Source organism: Lepisosteus platostomus, chromosome 23 (assembly GCF_059453375.1).
Source record: "Lepisosteus platostomus isolate fLepPlt1 chromosome 23, fLepPlt1.hap1, whole genome shotgun sequence".
NCBI classification, from domain to species: Eukaryota; Metazoa; Chordata; class Actinopteri; order Semionotiformes; family Lepisosteidae; genus Lepisosteus; species Lepisosteus platostomus.
Window position 1 is genome coordinate 9,759,510 of NC_142633.1, and position 22,052 is coordinate 9,781,561.

Here is a 22,052-nt window from a genome sequence, read left to right on the forward strand (position 1 = left end):
TAATTATGAGAAACCTATATCTCAAGTGTTTAAAAAACACAGGCAAGTTCTAGACACTTCTATAGTACTACAATGTCATCATTGAAAGACATTAAAAATGAACAAATTTAGGATGGACTGGATTGTACTGATACAGCATTTGTATTGCATCTTTTATTTGTTCAAGATGAAGTAATTAAAATTTATTATATTTTCTCCTCAAGTGTAGATAACTCCTCTCAATTTCTATTACAGAACTTTAATACCTGGGCAGAAATGTGCAATAGGTATGTCCTTGAGTTAGCATTTAATGACTAGCATTAAGGTGTGTGAGCATTTATTTGTGCTCCGGTGTCCTGGCCAAATTTCCCATTGGCCCTTACCAATCATGGCCTCCTAATAATCCCCCTCTATGAATTGGCTTCATCACTCTGTTTTCCTCCTCCCCACTGAGAGCAGGTGTGTGGGGAGAGTACTGGCGCACTGTGGCTGCTGTCTCATCATCCAGGTGGGGCTGCACACTGGTGGTGGTGGAGGGGGAGTCCCCATTACCTGTAAAGCGCTTTGAGTGGAGTGTCCAGAAAAGCGCTATATAAGTATAAGCTATTATTCTAATTATTATTATTATTATTTACTTTCCTATCAAAAATCCACTGGTTAAAGGCCACTTTTCTGTGCATAAGTTAAATATTTCTGATAGGTATTGTACATACAATTAAAGGGATGCTACAGTCTGCCTAACTGTCACACAAATGAACCAGAAGTATTTAATAGATTACCTACTCCACCTTAAACAGTTAAACAGAACCTGCAATAGTCTATATCTAACTAGTGCCCCACTATTTCAATCATAAATTTGATCTGGACCTTTTTGACTTGGTATAGATGGGCTATGTGGTAGATGCTGGAGGTGGTACAATATGAGAAATTAGAACAGAATTGCCAAAAGCATGTAAACCTACTGTACACTGCACCTTTATTAATATTTTATATACATTATTATATACGATATCAACTACATCATATGCTGTATAAATATATATGCTGTATAAAGTAACAGGTAACGGGTTTATTTCATGCTGGAAAGAAAAGAAAGGAAACACAACGTTTCGGCTGTGGAGCCTTCTTCAGGTGTGTGTATACTGTATATATATACAGTACATACAGTACCTGTATGTACAGTATAAGCACAATTTCATGTGTACATACTATATGGATAAATCTGGAATACCAAGTAGTACCAAATAACTACATAAATGTTACAGCCAGGTTACTGTGACAACTGCTTGGTCAGAGAACTCTGTGGATCACCACAAACAGCTGTACATATCATCAAAGGAAAAGTTTCATGAAATAGGAATTTAGATGCACGTTTCAGTCTTTCAGCCAGTTCCTAAATAAAGGTGCTATTCCAAATTTAGCGTCAATGAAACTACATGACAATAAAGTGTGAAAGAATGAGTGTCACTGAGTATCAGAGTATTCTTAAGTGCCTTATTCGTATAATTAAATCATTGGATTGTAGCAACAATGTGCAGGGAAAGGCTGGAATGAATACTAAACTAGTACAAGCTAAATCTGTTGTTTTTTTTTAATAGATGTGACACATTTTAAAATACATTTTTATCACTTTCTTTTCCTGCAATGCATTGTGTTAACATTAGAAGCCAAATAAAGTTTCTCAGCTTATAGAGTTGGCACTAAATTATATTTTATTATTATCCATCAAGCACACTTCGGTGCTTTCATAGGCTTATGTGTGATCCAATCCGATGGCTTTTCTTCAAAGAAGAACTGTCTGATCAAAGGCATTCTTGCCATAAAACTTCAATGGGTGTAGTATGGATCTTTTGTGTGACTTGCACACTATGGCTTTAATACAATAAGTCATCCACATAAAGAGAACAGAGTAACATTAGGAAGCAAATGGAAGTGTGCAGATGGGCCATTTATACTCACGGCTCAGCTAGACTGCAAGTAAATCCATAACTTCAAACACTCACAGATTCAGCAGGAATATGAGTGATGGTGACAAGCTTTTAGATATCATTTTAATAAAGTAAGATATCACACATAGCAATCTGTTGAATTCCAACACACTTCATGATTAACATTTACCTAGGAAGTCATGTCATTTCTGCTTGAAATGAGTTGTTACAGAATTATCAAACTGCTTAATGAAATAATTTATATCACAAAAATACATATAAAATATTATCAGCATTGTGCACTGAAGATTCTTTTTTTCTGGGCAGCTCATAGGCAAAATGTGATGTGCATGATTTTTCTCAACTTACCATATTAGGCCTTTGAATCACAATCCAAAGACTTGTGTGCTACTCTAAAACTTCCTATGGGAACGACTGGACGTTTCAATATAGCTATGAACCTTCTTATATTCTGCTCGATGTTGCTCTGCCAATTTACATATTTATATCTTACAGTATGTGTTCATGGTCTCAAATATACACGAAAACAAGAAATAGATTATTCAGTCTTGTTTGTAAGATAAAAACATACATTGAAAATTAAAACAGAAATAATACACTGAGAAATTGAGTACATTTTCCATCATAATGTATCATATTTGATCGATTTTGCACCAGGTACTGTACTGTATACCTCTATAAAACAAAATGAAAAAAAAAGATCCCAAACAAACCAAAATTCACACAAATATCATTGAGTGAGGGTGTTGAATCCAGTACTGGATTTCTTAAGTTAATGAATTTGCTTGTCCTTATACAACCAGACAGGTTAAAAAAGCTACATTTCAACAGTTTAGAACAAAGGGGATTGTGTGGAGATTTCATCTAAGTAGATTCTATTCTATATTTTACACTTACTAATGCACATAAGGATGCTCACATCCAAAAGCTCTCATTTGGAAACTATGAAGACATCTATTTTGGACAGAATACAAAATGCATCTTTGCACAAAGAGTTCTGAATATTTGGAACTGGCTTCCTCGCATGAACATGAACTTTTAGCTACTAAACAAACAAGACGAGCCCAATATCTTATTGTCCTTCGCAGTCTTTCTCACGTTCTTACCTGCTTATCTATTCTGCATACAGATAATGTTTCAGTAGGCATACTGTACCTATGCCTTACTGGTGGGCTACTAAAGAAAAACTAAGGTTTTTATTCAATATCTAAATTGAATTTTTATTTTTAGCCACTAAAGCACAGATGCAAACTAGTGGATAACCGCAGCATATCATGGTGCACGAGATAAACATACAGTATATAAGGTCATACCAATTGGCCACATATCCATTCTCTGGTTGTTTAAAGTGCTATCCTGTTTATGTCCCATTTGTGTGAGTAGTTTCAACAACTGTCAAGCTAACACCATGATTTATTAAGGAATAATAAAGGGCTTACCAGGTTATAATATCCATGTAGTTTTATCCTGTATGACATCTGCTTAGCTGGCACATTGATCGCCTACACCTGAGAACCGCTAAGTTATTGAACTGAAGCCAGAAGCTCTTGTTCTTTCCTGTAGGTTGTTTGATTTGAAGAGACTGAAAATATTTAGACCAAATTGCTTCTTGGACATGGTGGTTCATTTATAAAGAAAGCTGCTGTCCTGCAGCTTAATGAGAACAAAAATACTTTGTTCCCAGCTTTTCAGAACCTTAATCACAGGCCCAAAGTACTTCATTTTCAGTCTCTAGAGCTGTCACCCTTAATATCCTAATTTTTCACCTGCCAAAAACTCTGGACTAGAATTACTAAAACTTTCAGGAGGAGAACATTGCAATCTGGTAAGAAAACAGTTACTACATACTTTGATTAAATAATTATATGTTTATATATATATATAAATAAGAATGACCTGGAATTACCCAAATATGTCCCACAATTAAAAAAATGACCACATTTTAATTGTCTGTGGGGTCCTAGTTGTTAGCACTGGCTCTGCATCACTATTAGTAAGTCACACCACATCGTAACCTTTGAAACGCACTGTAAATATGAAGTTGGCATAGGTGGATTTTTAAGCAGTATTAATGCCAGACAAAACTTTATTTTTACATTAATGTGTGACTTAGGCCTTGTTTTTGACACTTTGCATTAGCAGTGACTTGTAATGAGCACTCAAGTATTCCAAGCTCAGCTCTTCAGTGAAGACATCTCACACCTTTATAATGAGCATTAAAATGCTCCATTCTCACCTATTTTAAGCACTATTGCTGTTGCACTCTCCACAGACCATTGTATATCCCATGCTGCCCAGCAGCTGACCCTACTGTATTCGCCATCAACTGCGTGGAATTCAGAATTCCCTTCTTTTCCATGTGCCTCGAAAAAAAAGCTGCGAAATACATCCTTTGGTAGTATTTTTTTTCCCTTTTTAACGATTAAATGAAAAATAAAAGCCAACAGACCCTTCAGAGACGGGATGCTTGGTTAGCTTTATGAATGCCAAAGATAAAGCTGTTTCAGAGTAGTTAACGGCTGCCTGTATATCACTACTGTTCCATGGGGTCATAGCTCAGGTTGCCATGGAGATGCAATCGTTAAACTGTGGTGTGGCCTCCAATAAATCCCCTCCCCCCCTTACAAAAGCCAGTGTGAAGAATGTAATTGGAAAAAAAAGAAAATATATATCTTCCTGGCAGGCTGTTAGGGATGTTTGTCAAGACAAGTAAAAATTACTGATATAGTCAATTGGATATACTTTACCTGCCTTCCAGTAGCTTCATCCAGAACAATGCGTGAAATGGGGATAAGATAATGGGTATATACTTTTCGTTTAAACTCTGAAAGAGGTACATGCTGTCCCAGTCTCTTTCCCAGGATAGATGAATCTAATAGTAAAACTGACAGACTTCAGATGCTTTTGAAATATTCAAGCAATAGCCACCTAAGCACTGAGGTGATTACTGATCATTATGGACAATTCTGAGTGAATAGCAGTGCCTCAGGCATAGTCTGCCATCTGAGGCCAACAACAGGATTATTTAATTTTGTTAGAAATTTGAAATTTCTATGTTGAAGGGCACAAAATAATTTGGAAACACTCACATCAGTAATGTGATGCCACACATGGAATGCCATTAGAATTATATGAGTGATAGTGATTGAACAGCATGTGTATGGATGGTGTTTCTAATACAGAAATATATATTTTAATGTTAATTGCCATATGTTTGATTTAAGCAACATCAGTACCGTAAATAAGTATCTTAAATGATTTCACTCTTACATTTATGAACAGTCATTTAAATGTGTCACGAAGCTGTGTTTTTCATGTGAGATAATTCTATCAATGTTTTGACGCAAAAAATCCACATTAACTAGATGATTTTAAATAGTATCCACGAATTACATTTGCATCTGTTGCTCTGAAGATTGACTTGAGATCAAGAGTACACATGACCATTGTGTTTGACACACTATACCTAAAAGACTTCAGATGTAAATAAATGTTAATTTCTGAAATAGTTGAACAGCATACACCATTTACCAGAGCAAAAACTGAAGAACGTTTTTCCCACATATCGTTTGATGGATTTTGCTTTTATTAATGTATATTTCATATTTGTCGGAGAGACTGAATCTCACATTGTCTGAGAGACTGAAATGCAGTAACCACTCTTTGTGGAACTGCAAATATTGTCTGTGTACTGTAGTCATCACTGGATTGTGAATCAAGGCAGATACAGGTATGGAGGACTTCTAAGTAAGATATTTTTTTTTACTGTAAATGGTGTTAGCAAACCAGTAGGTGGAACATATCCAAATACATTTCAAAATCAATGTCCTAGTGTGGTGACTGAGATCATTTTAGGAGATCCAATTCTATAGGTGAGGTGGAAACTAAAATCCAATTTAAAACCACCTGGTTGTGAAAGATGTCTTGACACTGTTCAACCAAGTGTCCTGGAGAAATTACATACTAGATTCATACAATCTGATTTATCTAAGGAAATCTAACTAAAGTTAATAATAAAGTAAATGTACTACTACTACTACTAATACTACTACTACTACTACTACTACTACTACTACTAATAATAATAATAATAATAATAATAATAAAATGTAATAATAAAATTAAGTAATGGGGACTCCCCTCCCCACCACCACCAGTGTCTAGCCCCACCTGGATGCATCACCATCCAGCAAACCCCTTTGAATTACGATCTAATGTATTCCCCCACTATGAGTGGCAGTCTGTGCACAACAGTTAATTAAATTGAGAAAACCAACTGCAGAATTAGGATGTATGTTGAACAGGATCCTGCTGTATTGTGAACAGGAAAGTGTTTCGAAGTGTGTAAAGTCAACTAAAAATTAATGGGTCCCTTAGAAGACTGATCTACCAAAACTAAAACCAATGGTAAATTTGCTATTACTGTACTTTGGGAGCCTAATGACAAATCAGGAACAGATGCAGTAGCCTCAGATTAAAATAATTAGAAATATAATTTTTCTTGCAAGCAAATATCATGGTAAGCTATCAGGCTTGACAGTAGAGAGACATAAAAAATCAAGATTATAATCCGTTGTAAAATTATATAACAATAAAACCTAGCTTGTTAAAGAGTGACTATTTAGCAAGGCTAACATCACAGACATTAAAGTCTGACAAAAGTGCTTTGTGAGCACAGTGTAAGTTAGTATTTAATATAAAATACACTGATGTTGCTGCCTTCCTAAAGAGATTAATTCCCATAATGAATTTGTATCTGAAATTTAAAAGTTGAATGTATAAAGAACTTTTAACACTTATGGTCACCTGTGATTACATGGCAAGCTAGGATCCACATTATGCTTTTTTTTTTACAAAAAGCTTAATGTCATGACATTAACAATGTCAAGTAACTGAAGAGCACAGCAGAGAACTCCAAAGAACGGACTATAGGCTACATTTTTATAAGTTCTAGAAATTCAGACTGGAGAATCCTCAAGTGAACTCCAAGAAAGAAACTCCATGTTCCAACTACAATGGACCCATCAGTGGTAGCATCAGAAACTGGGTCACATTTGATATTTTCTTGTGGGAACTCCGCTATTTATTACATTAAACACTGGGTCGTTTGACTTAAAATTACTGTGGAAATGTGTCACTTAAGACTATGCTTTAGGCTTCTTCTGTGAGTTAAATCATAAAAAAAGATCTGGCAAAGTTCAAGGCATCTCATCAGCCGGCTAGGTGTTGCTTAAAGGCCAGAAGATGCACTATAAGACCAGTATCGCTGCATCTGTGCTCCAGATTGGATCCTAAAGATTTTAAGGGGTGCAACTGCCCATTTTATCACCGAGAACTATACGAAAAGTCATGCTTCCCTTGTATTTTTTATACATATTTCAATGTATGAAAAGTAATTATGCATCTGGTAAAATAGCACATTCTTGTTTTCTGTGGTGTGCAATCAGTATGATGAGTAGAGACAAAGACAATCTGTTCAGTTCCACCAAATACTGTAGCTTCACACATTCAGATCATAGGTGCTTTGTAATGTACAGATAACCTTTATATTGATAATGTCAATGTGAGATTTACATTCAAAGAGAGTGCTATAGATTTTACCATTTTATAGTTTAGATTTTTGAGTTTATACTCTAAGAAATGTAAACAGACACGAAAATGTCATGGCATTGAACATACTGTAAATTCTGCAGTGACAGTATTAAAAGATTTTTTATAAAACTGTTCTTCTTCAGGGGTAAAATATAGAAATTACACATAACCTCTTTGTGCTTTACTGCAATTCTAAATTGATTACAATTGCTAATATGCATTCTAATTAGGGACAATCCATTCATCCATTTCAGAGAATACATTCATTTCCAGTCTCAGATTATTCTATCATAAAGCTCAGTGTTGTTTTTTATCCTAGTGAGTTTAACTTAGCAAAAAGCAACTGTTCTTCCAGTTTTAATTTCATTAAACAAAAATATTGAACCACACTCCAGTATATCTCCATGAAGACTGAAAGGCCTTTATGCTTGCAAAAAATAATATAATATGAAATAAAAACTCAAACTAAGGCTTCGGACCTTAGTAGCATGGAATAGAAGCCACATAATAATAATAATAATAATAATAATAATAATAATAATAATTGCTTACACTTATATAGCGCGTTTCTGGACACTCCACTCAAAGCGCTTTACAGGTAATGGGGACTCCCCTCCCCCACCAATGTGCAGCCCCACCTGGATGATGCGACGGCAGCCATAGTGCCCCAGAACACTCACCACACACCAGCTCTCAGTAGGGGAGGAGAGCAGAGTGATGAAGCCAATTCATAGAGGGGGATTATTAGGAGGCCATGATTAATAAGGGCCAATGGGAAATTTGGCCAGGACGCCAGGGTTACACCCCTACTCTTTTCGAGAAACACCCTGGGATTTTTAATGACCACAGAGAGTCAGGACCTAGGTTTTACGTCTCATCCGAAGGACGGCACCTGTTTACAGTATAGTGTCCCTGTCACTATACTGGGGCATTAAGACCCACATGGACCACAGGGTGAGCGCCCCCTGCTGGCCTCACTAATACTTCTTCCAGCAGAAACCTTAGTTTTTCCCAGGAGGACTCCCATCCAGGTACTGACCAGGCTCACACCTGCTGAGCTTCAGTGGTTTGCCAGTTGTGAGATGCAGGATGATATGGCTGCTGGCTGATTATAAATGGTAGATCCGAATAGCTTGTTCAAAGAAAACATGAATAAAGTATAATTAAGTCCAATCTGCCTCCTATCTAGTTTGTATTCACAGCTGTTTTGTTTGACAAATGCCGATGATCAAAAGCAATACTGCTTCCTTGAACTACAGTACACTTACATTGCTTATTATAAAGTGGATTAAATCTTCCCTTGTTATTTAAAAAAGGATTTTAAATTCATTTTATTTTTTTTAATTCAAAAACTATTAGCAATGAATCAAGATTCTCCGCTCAGGCATTGTTGACTAAGGGATTGGACTCCAAATGCTTTGTAATAAAAATGCGAAAAACCTGTTATTAACAGGCAATCCCAATTGGACTGTAAGGTGAAGGCTACACCTGAGCTGCATAAGATAACACCAGCAGTGCTATTGTATTCCTGCTGCATTCTAATGTCTTATCACATAATTTTGCTAGGCTTAAACAGGACAAGTACCCAGCCTGTGTATTTTCCTACAGTATATCTCAAGACACGATGGCAATCTTTATATTTACAAGTAAAACTACCTGGAAAGCAAATCAGACATTAAATAGTGCTTGCAATTATGATAAAACAATTCGAATATGCTGAAACCATAGTGTTTGCAGGTTATTCATTTAGATATTCAGGCAGCGTGTTTACATTTAATCAGCAGGACAAGTAAAGCCAGCAACAAGAGGTGCTATTATCTTTTCAAAACCTTGTAAATATTTCCCCTGGTATCACTGTGGCATTTTCTCTTCGAAATCTTAAAGACAATATTTCATGATAAAACAGTAGTGTGAGGCCTGTCTCCAATGTTGTTGCAGCACTAAAAGGAAGGGAAGTCAATATGTTTGTTAGCAGCCAATTGCTTATAATTTTTATAACTTTTATCTATATCTTTATCTATGTACAGGTATATCTTATTTTTAAAATAATATCTAACTGTCTGAGGACCTACAGTTCATGATACTTCCATCCTTAAAACATTATATGAGATCAGCTCTTCGTTACCAATGACCACTTTTGTGATACACCTTTTCATACCATGACATCTCAAAAACACTACTGTATAGTAGCAGAAAATACTTTAAAGGAATAATATTAGATATAATAAACTTTAAAGGCAGAAAAATCAAAAACAGTGTTATAAAAATACAACTATGTTTTTAAAAAATGCCATCTTTCTACAACGTGAATTTATATCGGTCAGAATTCTGTACTCCATTATGGCTGCACATTTAGCAAGCTTCACGGGGTCAAATCTGAAAACAATTCAATTTCACTGTCCCCGAGTTTGAGCCAGTTGAATTTGCTCTGTGCAGTAACTGGTCCCAGCATTACCAGGTATCTTTCCTCTGACTTAAGTTTCTATTTTTATCTGCAGTGCCATTGAACCATTTCACATCATTCCCTGTGTCACTCTCTCTCTGTCTAGTCACTTCTGTTTAAAATAAAATTTCTCATTCAGCTATTCAAGACAGAAAACAGGGGACACACCTCCAGAAGTAAAAATAAGAATATAATAAGAAAATACAGTGTGGGTTTAGAATTGCAGATTGAAGGGACTATAGGAGTCTGAAACTCCCAAGTCATGTGATTGAAACTGACCCTGTAGGACCCAGAAAGGGCTTGATAAAGTATTTTGGTCAGTAAGCAACTAGTAACCAAATGCACAAAAAGGATTAAATGGCCTCTTCTCCTTTATAACATTTCTATGTACTATTTAAATCTCACAATTTTCACATAACCTGGTATGCCCTTTATATTTCCACATTTAAAAAGAAAGGCCTTGTACATATAAAGAATATATACTCTTTAATTACCAATCTGCCTTCTACTTCAATATTGTGTGTTACATTAAAAAGAGGATGAGCTTTTTTACTCTTCTCAATTTTTCACTCCTGAAAGATTAGTTTTCTCTCTTTGTTTATGCTATGGATTTTTATTTGATGATCTAATTAAATGCAGTGAAAAAACACAGCCTGATGATGACTACTCAAGATGAGCAGAGGTGTTTAAAGTCTGCACAGGCCTTAGTGTGCAGTGTTTCACCAACAGACTTTAAAGGATAACATCACAATAATTTTGCTGCCACATTTGCACTTTTACAATTGCTTCTGGGATGGTTTTTCAGAAGCCGTGTTCTTTGGATAATTAGATATAATTCACAATAGAGATGTGTAGACATTGCACATCTAGCATATAGAGATTTAATTTAACCTTAGTGCTGATGAAACCATATGAACATACTGTATTAAAATCTAATGCTGGTCTCAGACATTTCCAGTAAATAGCATATTTTGCAGTAACACATTTTGTAATTAGGTTATATGCAAGACTGTATTATACATTCAAGTGAAGACATAACTTTAAATCTAGAACTTTAACTCTTTATCATTTTTTATTTTACAGTATGTATTTCCTACAGTAAATACCCATTCCTTATTGTTCACCATTTCCACAATTCCTTAAGGATCCCTTTCCCAAAATGTTTCCTCCACTGTCTGAATGTGGAGGAGGCATAGGAGTCATTATTCACAGGATAGTGAATTGTAACATTGTATAAAGTAAAGACACAGTGGCACAACGTGATTAAACTCTCAAAGAATTATATCCAGATCAATCGCTCTCTGTGTATCTCCAATGGCAAGAGACTCAGTTGAAGTTGAAAATGTTTATAAATGAGGAAAATCTGTATTGAAAGTGAATTTATATGGTAAATGTCAAGTGTCAAAATCAGTTCACAAAAAAAGTGGAGGAAAGCTCTCTTAGAAAAATTGGCCACAGTGTCAGGAATGAAAAACATGAATTTCTTTTCCCAGAAGAAGCCTAACTGTGTGAGAGCCTGGAGAGACTCCAGTGGAGTGAAGACAAATGATACAGGATGTCTAAGTAATCAACAGTTTCACCACAGGGAATAACCATAGATAAGTCATCTGTGATTGTCATTCTTCACCTTAAAAAGCAAGATGTATGTATTACACAGTGCCACATAACATCAGAGATGCGACAAATCCCGATGCTGAGAACTGAGACAAAAAACACAGAGAATATATATGGCTGCCTGATTTATATTTTCAAATCCTGCACAATTATTGCACATCTTCCAATGAATCTTTGCAATTCTAATTGATGATGTGCGTTACATGTCATGTTTATACTCCTTCTTTTCTCACCAGTATTCACATGCAAGATTTGTTAGGTTACAGTAGATCAAATGTGTGAATCACAAACATTTGCTGGATGATACTACAGTATGTAACGGAATTTGTTTTGTCTTAATAAGTTATCTTAGTTTGCCCTCATTTATTTTTGACATGTTCTATCTTATGATAGCAGTTTTATTTTCCTTGCAGACATTTGTGTATTGTTAGATCCAATTTAATGCTAGGTTCGTAAACTCCCCTCTTCCTAATTGACAAAAACATTCTACTCAACCATTAATCTTTGTTTGGCTTTTATTATCCCCTGGTTATCTTATATATAAGTTATCTTTCTTACTGATCTACAGTTGAATGACTTGATATTATTGATATACTACAATTTGTAAGTTGGAATTTGCATGCTGTTTTCATTTCTTTTCAAAATGATTTTTGTGTCAGTTGTGATTTTCTGTTTGTGTTTTGCATAACAATTCCTGTCAATGGAATTTGCTGCATCTCTGAAGTAAAGTGCCAATGTGAAGCTAACAGCTTCGGATACCACAGAAACACCATTAATGCACATCTGAGACATTACAATGCCAATCACAATGTCAATGGTGAGACACAATCTGGACAACCTACTGTAACAATGCCAGAACAATATACCTGAATCAGAGACAGACATCTTTCACCTTCAGATGGGTGCTGCCACACCCAAAACATTGCCTAGCAACTGTCGATGCACAAATAGGCTTTATTACTTGCATTTACACCTCGTGTAACTTTATGGAGAGAAAGACAGTATAATTTGAAGGACTCAGGGGAGGGTTATACACTTTTTCAGGAAACCTATCCATCATCGATTTAGTGTTTGAGGTGTGCATCTTATACATGGAGTTCTTTACTGAAGTTCAAAAGGGATGCACACAGCCAAGTCGCTATCACCCTAGCTGTTCTAAATCTTGATAATTCATATCGTCATTTCTCAGAAGCTATACTGTACATAACTCAAGTAAACCCAATTTTTCTCATTCATCTAATGGATCCCTCCCTCACCCCATCTCCATCTTTACAGCTGCCCCTTGGTTAACTCTCTCTATAGAGAACCTAGTCACCCTTAAGGCCTGAGGGTAGCCCTCAGCCAAATGGGTTAAGATAAATCTCACTATGCCTGAGTACCCAATAAACAGCCACAAACACATCTAATTCCTGGGTGTCATTTTTCCTGGTGATCTCAACTATAGATCACTTTTCCATTCCATGCACTGTTTGTATTTTGAGGTCCTGAACGTGGTCAAATGATTAAAATCAGCATAAATTCAGAGGCGTGAAATGAATAGAAAAGCTGAATCATAAAATTAAAAAAAAATACTACAGATAACCGTAAGAATCATGGAAAGATTTCTACTTGGAACACCAAGAAGGGCTAGAAAACAAATAAATGGGCTAGAAGACTAAGTGTTTTTAGTTCTTTTAAGCGTTAGTACAGTATCAGTGCATTTCAGAGTAAAAACATATTGATATGAATGGAAAAAGGTATATCCTCTATATGTGCATATGAGGATCAGATGTGGGACAGACTTAACATTCACAAAGCTTGTTGGCAATGGAAATGCATTTGTTTCTCTCTTGCCAAAAACGGATGGAATTCCTGCTGTCATCTGAAGTAATTTATCCCACTCCAGCTGGATGTAATTATTTCATTCACTTATATTACACTTGTTCCCAGACCACCTTCCAATGTACTAAAGATAATGGCATGTAAACCAAAAGGCTAGTAAAATTAATGTTTGTGTGCTCAATAAATGGGAAAATACCACACAATGTCAGAAGTAATGGAGATGTATGATCTGAGTATATAATAAAATGGGAAAGTTTGAAAACATTTCTGCATTTAAAGTACATCACCTGTTTACATGTACCTATAGTACTGTATGTTTTACAATAGCAACATACTGCAGCTGTAGAATTAGTGGATGGTGAAGCAAAGCTGGCAGCTGTTTTAGAATCATTTTCTCTTTGTGTGTGTTATTAAGAGCCATTATCCATGATACAAGTGTATAAATGGCTCTCATTAATAAAAAAAAACAAGTATTTGTACATTCACACAACCTCATACTCAAATGCCATGGTTATTATTTCAGGTACATTTTCAGTCTCCATAAACTGATATTCTTCTGAATGACATCTACAGAAACTCTTTGTAAATTGGGGCCATGTATCGCAAATCAATGAGAAGCCAACCTATTACATAGCTTTTGCTGAATTGTGATGCTTGTAGTCCTTGGACAGGTAGGTATTTGTGTGTGTGTGCATGTAAATACAGTATGTTTTCTTGAATTTTTGTATCCATCCACTGCAGTTAAGGATGACAGCATCCAAAAAATGTACAGAGCATAGAGACCAGGTAGAAGCATAAATGCAGACTGTAGTATTGACTTCTTATGTGCATTTTATCTGACGCTGCTGCTACTGTGTTTATTGAAGAAAGCCTTGATTGTGCAATTGTTTCATTGTTGATAAGTACCTTTAAAATCAACAACAAATTAAATTGTTTATTCTGGCAAATAATTCTTCTAGCTGCTGCTTTTACTCCTGCTCAAGGTCAATTGGTTTTTGAGAGTCACAGATTTCAGATTTTTTTTCTCTGTTCACAAGGTATCGTTCTCTAAGCCTGTGAGCTTTTCTCAAGCTCATTTACTGGCAGTGGATGTTAGCTCTGTTTGATAAGTAAAGACATAAAGGTGGACTTTTGTAGGTGAAGCTTAAATGCGTGGCTGAGTTTCTTGGCCTGACAAAGATCTTAAGGTATTTTGAGGTCGTCGATCTTTCATCTTTGAAGGACAGATATGTGGCACAGTGGGAAGTAGATTTCTCTCATGTGGAGGCTAAGGTGCACTGTGTATTGCACTGTTGAGAACCTTAGTACCTTAATAGATCAAACATCTTAATAGATAAAACATCAAATGTTTAACACCAAAAATACTGTTGTCTGAACCTTGTTTTGAGATTAAAAATGAAACGTTTGGTATAAAATGCTCAACATACAGAGGATTTGTGTGCCTGTATACTCATTGTATATCAAACATCTTTATTTCCCAGTCTGTTTTCTTAAATGTAAATACAGTTTCAAGCAAATTACCATCGGAATATGTTTGCTTTTTTAAAGTAAGACATTTTACAGCACAGTTCTCTCCAGGATATTTTCAGTTACAGTAACATTTACCTTAATCTGATACCTTGTAAATACCAGGAATATTAGTATATTAAGTTATTTATAATGGAATTAATTATTTAATTATGTACCTTGAGTGTTATAACAATAGCCATATTTCCCACTCAAGTTGTAAGGTGTACATTGTCACAGGAATTATAGATGACTTAGGTTTAGTAGTCACAGTGAAAAATAATGTAATAAAGGCATGATCTTCTTCACCAGTAAAGAAACCGGGTCTATTACATGTTCAAAGCTTCATAAGCAATGCAAAGCTTTATGAGTAATCTGAGGCAGCCTCAAGTGTCTGTCAGCACTTGTAATCAAGTTTTGCCATCTGGCTTTAAATCCAGCTAATGTCATGATTGCAATGACTGTGCTATCAATGAGATCCTTGTGCTGACCAGATTACATCAGTCTATAACTGTACTGTCTTGGAAAGTGACTTTAGTCTCTCAGTAAAAAATTGAATAAATAAAAGCCAAAGGGAATCTTTGATTAAATTAAGATGGAAGTACTTTTCTTTGGGCAGAGAAGAACCACTTGTACTGTATATGCCCAGTTGTCAAATGCGGAATATCTCATGAGAATTTTATCACAGCCAAATAATTGATTAAAAAAAAATCTTGCTATCGCCTTTGAAGGTCACAACATTGCTATACTGAAAAAAAACGAGTTCCCTTTCTTTATTTTGCAGCCAGAAAAAAACATTTGACTATGATTCTCTCAAAATCAAGATTCTAGTTGCTTTATTTCTGCTTGACTTAAGCATATGGCAGTTTTCACCAGGGTTTTGCTGTTATATTTTGATTATGGATTGTGTTTCAAGATGGTAAACAAGGTATATTTCAAACAAAAGTAACTGCAAAAGGACCTGCTAGAGGATCAATAACACAACCTCGGCTCTTCTTTGTTTCCATAATTGATATTTCTCCTTGTTCTTTTTGACATCTGCCATAATATGTATGCTAAACAGTTCCCTCTTGGACTGAAAAAATATTTGAATCAGCTGTAAGTGTGTCTGCTAGAATTATTCATAGGTATCACATGCCTGACTTACAAGAAAATGATGGACTGTATTTTGTGTCTGGACTTTTTTTTTAAGCTAGTATGACTAACTTATTTTGAATTCTGCCCCTTGTCCCTCCTCCTAATTCTGAGTAAGCTAAGGTTACTGCTTCAACCCTCAGACAGAGGGAAGAGATATGATATGATATACTAATGGCTGAGCCAAAAAGATGGATGACCAGCACAGCAACAAAATTGTACCTACCCAGCAAGGCATAGAACCAATAACTGTGAAATGAAACATGGTTGACGCATGTCATGGAACAAGATCTGTATGTAACCTCTGCAGATGCAGTACTACTGTATATGTTTCCTAGAATGTATCGTACAATCTTAGATTACAGCATTAAAAATGCATCACCTTAAGATTTTCTAATGACAAATTCTCCAGCATCAGTAAACACAAAATATCAGGGAAAAGGTTACGGATTGCCAAATGTAATTAAGAATGTGGATCTGGATCATGAAAAATGAAATATTTAAAAGGAAACATTCATGTTTTCATCTGAAGCTTATGTCAACCACTGAAACTGTTGTGAAAATATTTGGAAAGGAGTCTCTGCAGTTTTGGGGGTTACCAGTGGGAGTGTCGATCAGCACTCAGCAGGCAGCACAAGCTGTTAACAGTGTGTCCCTGTGTAGCTATGTTCTATGTACAGAAGTTCATACAGTACCTCGTTATGAAATACTGTAGCATTGCATTGCAGCAGCAAGACTGTTATGGAATGGAATATAACATCAAAGGAAAAAAAAACTGATTTCTGGCCCAGCAGAAATAATCAAAAAGACAAATCTCATCATACATGGCCGACTCTAAAACAGATTAATAAAATGTCTTGTAAGTTTTTCTTAAAAGAAGGAATAAAGACACATGACTGCACCAAAACTGAAACAGCCACTGTTGTTATACACAATTAGCTTGAAAACATTTGTATGGAATTGTTGTCCTTCACACAATTGTTGTCCTTCACAATCTAAGTGGTAGATCAGCTTTGACATACTAGTTTCTTTAAAAGGATTGTTCTGAAATCTCCATTTATATACTGAAAATAACCTTTGAAAAGATCTGTTTCCTAAATGGTGGCATTTATATTATTTTCCACACCAAAACATGCTCTGCTGCTGCAAAAGTGTACCAAATGTTATAGCCTAAATAGCTTTGACAATCAAATACGAATGATCCTTTTACAGTCTAAATGTGGGGGTATTATCCTTGACAATAGCTGGGCCATCAACAATGGAGAGCATGGCTATGTTGACAAAACTGAGGGCATTTCAGATCTTGGATGACCCTGTCACACTTAAGGACAGGCCTTGTATCGTAACTTTTCAAGTGATTCAATACACAAACCAACAGGTAATTCTTCCAGTCTGAAAACAGGATACACTGTGGCCCAATAGCTCTTCCTTTCTGTTCTTCCCAGACTTTTCTGCTTTCATGGAACAGCACAGAAATTGTTTCCCTATGGTGCACAAATCCTTTTGGAAGAGGTTCCTGCTCTACCCAACTAAGCTGAAGGTGAACCATGCCATACAAATATGTCTCTGAGGTGCAAAGGGATGTTTGACTATTCTGTGTACTGTCCCATCTTCTAGCTCTTCATCTTTCTAAGAAGAAGCGGTTTCTTTGTTTATTTTTCTTAGAATGTATTAACAGTTAGTTTTTTCATTGCTTGGGAGATCGGCACTGTACTGTTGTATACGAAAATGTATTATTTACTTATAACCTCTGTTGCATATGATGATGTTATCTGTTTCTGCGTATTCCCTAGATTTCTGGATATACTTCCTTCTTTTTTCTCTTTCCTTCTTTTACTAATGTATTCTGTACTACATTCGTCCAACTCCCAGGGAGAGAGAGTGTCATCCTTCACTACTGTCCTGGTAAATTCTTTATGGTTGTTTGGAATGTTCAACGTGCACAGCTTGAATTCATCCATTGGAAATCACCCTTTAAATTCCTACTTCTTTGACTCTTCCACCCAATACTCCATTACAGTCAAACTTCTCTGGCTATACTTACAGTATCTGGGCTTTAACATCTCCCACACTTTCTGGCTCATTTGGAGAGACAATATGGATGGCCTTTTTTGTACTGTAAGTTCCACTATATGGTAGAATCTCTAATTATAAAAATGAACAGACTTCCTTGTCTTAGCGTCTTACTCTCAGTGATCCCTGTTAAACTCCCACCACAAAACATGGAGCAAAATCATTTTATTATAGATTGTTTTATTTTACTGGGTTGGCAACCAAGGATTTGGTTGTAACCCTGTAGTGGCTTGGCTTGGAACTCTGGTAATTTAAAAATATTACCATTGGGCGTTGGGCTGCTCAGTTGAGGGTGTTAAGGACATGGCTGGATTCCAGTGTGTAAGTTTCATCATGTTCAATTGAGGAGGTATTAATTAAACCAATTAGACTTCAGGGTCTTTTATTCTTTGCTCATTGAAGCAGAACAATTTCCTATGCAAGGCAGATTTACTGGGAGTAAAACCTTGGATAAATTATTGTTTTTTTTTTTCCATAACCCTTTACATAGCCACACTAGTTTTGTTCTGAAACATTTTGATGACAATGGTCTGTTCAATAAATCTTTCAGGATCTAAGGGAACTGTATTCGCTCCCTGGGCTTAGTCTCAGCTCCGTCCTTCAGATCAGTAGGGTGTCATGGGTTTTTGCTAAGCTCTCTTATTCAGTGGTTGATTTAAATGTTTAAATCAAGAGCCACTACAAGAGTATGACGACTACAAGACACCACATGACTTATTTTTACAGAGAAAATCAGTTTCTGTCCAACTGCTTTTGCATGTGACTGAGAGCTAGGCAAATAGGATGGTGGTCCTGTTAGGCTGCAGTTCCGACTAAAATATATTTTTATTTGGAAAAAAAAACACACTAGGTAACACTTTTTAAAATTTACCTACAGAATATACACAACACCTCACTGGTGGTTGTAGAAAAAAACTGTGCCTAACCCTGTCTGTCAGAGATGTAGCTACATCCGTTTCCAAAAAGTGCAAACACATTTTCAATCTTGACAAATATACCATGTTTTGGTGTTGAAAACCTGTTTAAGTAGCCCCCTTGTTTTGTTTGCAGTATTCAGTATATGCCGCAATGTGTGACCCACAAACATTAGCTGGAAGATATTGTAACCCCCCTTAAAAAAATAAAGACAAGTCAAGAGTGCACGCGTTCTACAGATGGGAGAGCAACGATGCATTTACATGTTTTTTCTCTCATAGAGAAAACCAAACATTGATGATCTAGTTGACATTTGTTGTGCAATTACATCACAGTAGTAATTAGTATATGCCATACCTGTCAAAAGGCAGAACGAATGGGCTGAGTTGCTTATTAGAATTTTATTTCCTTTTTTTTGTGTAGAACTGATATTTAATATGTCAGAAGATAATGTTTGGTTTCATTTTGCCAAAAGACAATTTCAGAAGCAGTAGTGTTTTGGGATAGCTCATGATGCTGCCACTGAAATGACAGCTGGATGTTGTGTTACCAACCTCCAGCCTTTCAATTGTGACCTTGCAGTTCAGCAGAGATGTGCCAATTTGAAATAAGCTGCTTGAGGTGTTTTTTTTTACAATGCCCTGTTACTGTATACCTCTGAAACTGAGCTTAATGGTTTTATTTCAACATTATTCGCGGCTGTGTTTGCTTTATCTCAGTGCCTAAAGGTAACAGAATAAGCTTGAATCTTCAGTTCCTTCTTAATTTTTTTCTTTCTTTGCTTCAAATGTGACTTTTCCAGTGCCTGAAAATAATATTCAGCATTAATTAACAAGCTTATGTTTGTTTTAAATGAGTAACTAATTTTATAATGTAATATCTATACATCGAAAAGATACGAAATGTTGACCCCTCTAAAATGCTCCTTAGTTTAAAGTTTGTCAGTTAACTGAAAAAAAGATAAGTACCAAAAACTCTGCACTGTGAACTGATGTGAAGTTTCTCAGCAATGGCTATTCAGAAGACCAGAAAGCCAAACACCATTCAAACAAACAATATTTTAACTTGCAGTAGAAACTCGGATATACAGTATCAACACTATAGTTCTGAGCTAAACTGTCAGCTCCACACAATACTCAGAAGAAAAAGACTGCATACAGTATCTTGCATTAAAAAGACTAATGCATTTTGCTGCATCAGCTCCTTTTTAATAAGGGTGATTTACTGTTCAATACTGTATATCCTTTACATAGATAACCAAATACAGTAATCCCTTGCTATATGAGCAGATGCTTTGTGTTTTAGTTTTTTTCATTTAACAAGCACATTTTCACTCTCACAATAATGATAATGATTCTTTTCTCAGATTTGATGGGAATTTTACGTTATCTCTTATAGCATTTATTTGATAGTCTTATGTCTTATGTATCTAAGTCTTATGTATATTAACTGCATAGTACAGAATAGTATCTATTGTTTATGCATTTGCTAATGACTGTAACCATGTACAGTAAGTACTGTAAATGAGCAGGAGTGATATTGTTTTCCTACCTGTTGTTTATGCATCGTCTAATGACTTCATGCATGTTACTCAAATAATTAACCAGGAATGTTATTGTTCTCATATTTTGGTACCATTCAATGCTGTAACAAGGTGAAGTTTGGTGTCTAGGGGAGCGCTTTTGAGTTCTAGAACCAATCAAAAATTATAACATGGAAGTAATGGGATTTAATTTTCATTATAGGAGTTTTCACTTTCAATCAGTTTTTGAGGAACAAATTAAGCTTATATAATGAAGGATTATTGTACTACAATAATAACTGTATAGTGAAGACTGGTTTCAAAGAATGACATGAGAAAGAACAATAAAAGCTGACATACATATTCTTTGTAAATGAATATGTGTATAAAATATCCAATAACATTACATACATATAAAGGTTCAGTGAGGACAAGAAGTTGAATTCCACATAATAATTTTAAGACCATAATAATTGCATTATTTCCCTAAATTTTAGATTTGTGGATTTGTGAAAGAAAAGCAATGATGTATTTTTCAGTTGAAATATTTTGTTTCAAGAAACATTGTCTATCTGTACTTGTTTATAATCTTTATGTTACGTAACTGCAAATACTGTACAGTACATGTTCCTTTTTATGCTTGTCTGGTGTTTGAGGTCCTGCACATAATGGTTTTTACACATTAACAAACCTTGAGAAGAAAATTATTTCTTCTTTTTCAAGTATTATTCTATATAATTGTTGTTGTTGTTGTTGTTATTATTACAATGAAACTAGTGAAACATGGTACCCTGCTTTTTTTATCATAAGCTCAAAATGAGCTTTCAGATCATTTCTGAACTCTTCGGCATCTCTGTGATCCCTAAACAAAGTTAGTTACTCATAGAATATCACAATGAAATGGAAAATAATTTGTGTGTTTTAATGTGAAACTGACAATTTGATGGCACAGTGATTTTTGCAGTATCAAAACAGAACTTTTTAGTAGAGGGAAGATTTTTGCTTTGCTCGTAATGAAAACGAGTAGCTATTTTAGAAACAAAAAGTCTTGTGACTTTCTTCACAAGTGATGAAGAAGTTTTAGACACTTACACAATGTACCTTTACCTGAGTCTCAGCATCCATTGCAATGATGGTCCGGCCAATTCCTTAATTGCCACAGCTAAGGTCCTGAAGCATGACAACCGATCCTAAGAGAACACCATCTGCTCTTAACGTCAAAGTACATTGACCTCATCCCTGTGCTTTTTATGAGCAAGTCGAGCTATATTTAACTATAGTATTGTGCAACTCTGCTCATCTGGCTGCTGGTATAACTAATATCTGTCTTCTCTCTCCATCTCTTTGCTAGCCTACCCTGGATTCTGGTGTCAGATATTCACTTTCACAAATTTGCTTTTGGGATTATCACTACGTATAAAAAGTGAGGAGTACAATGCATATGGTGTACACCTCTTATACTCCCTTCAATTTACCTCTGTTATATCACATTCTACAAACCCTA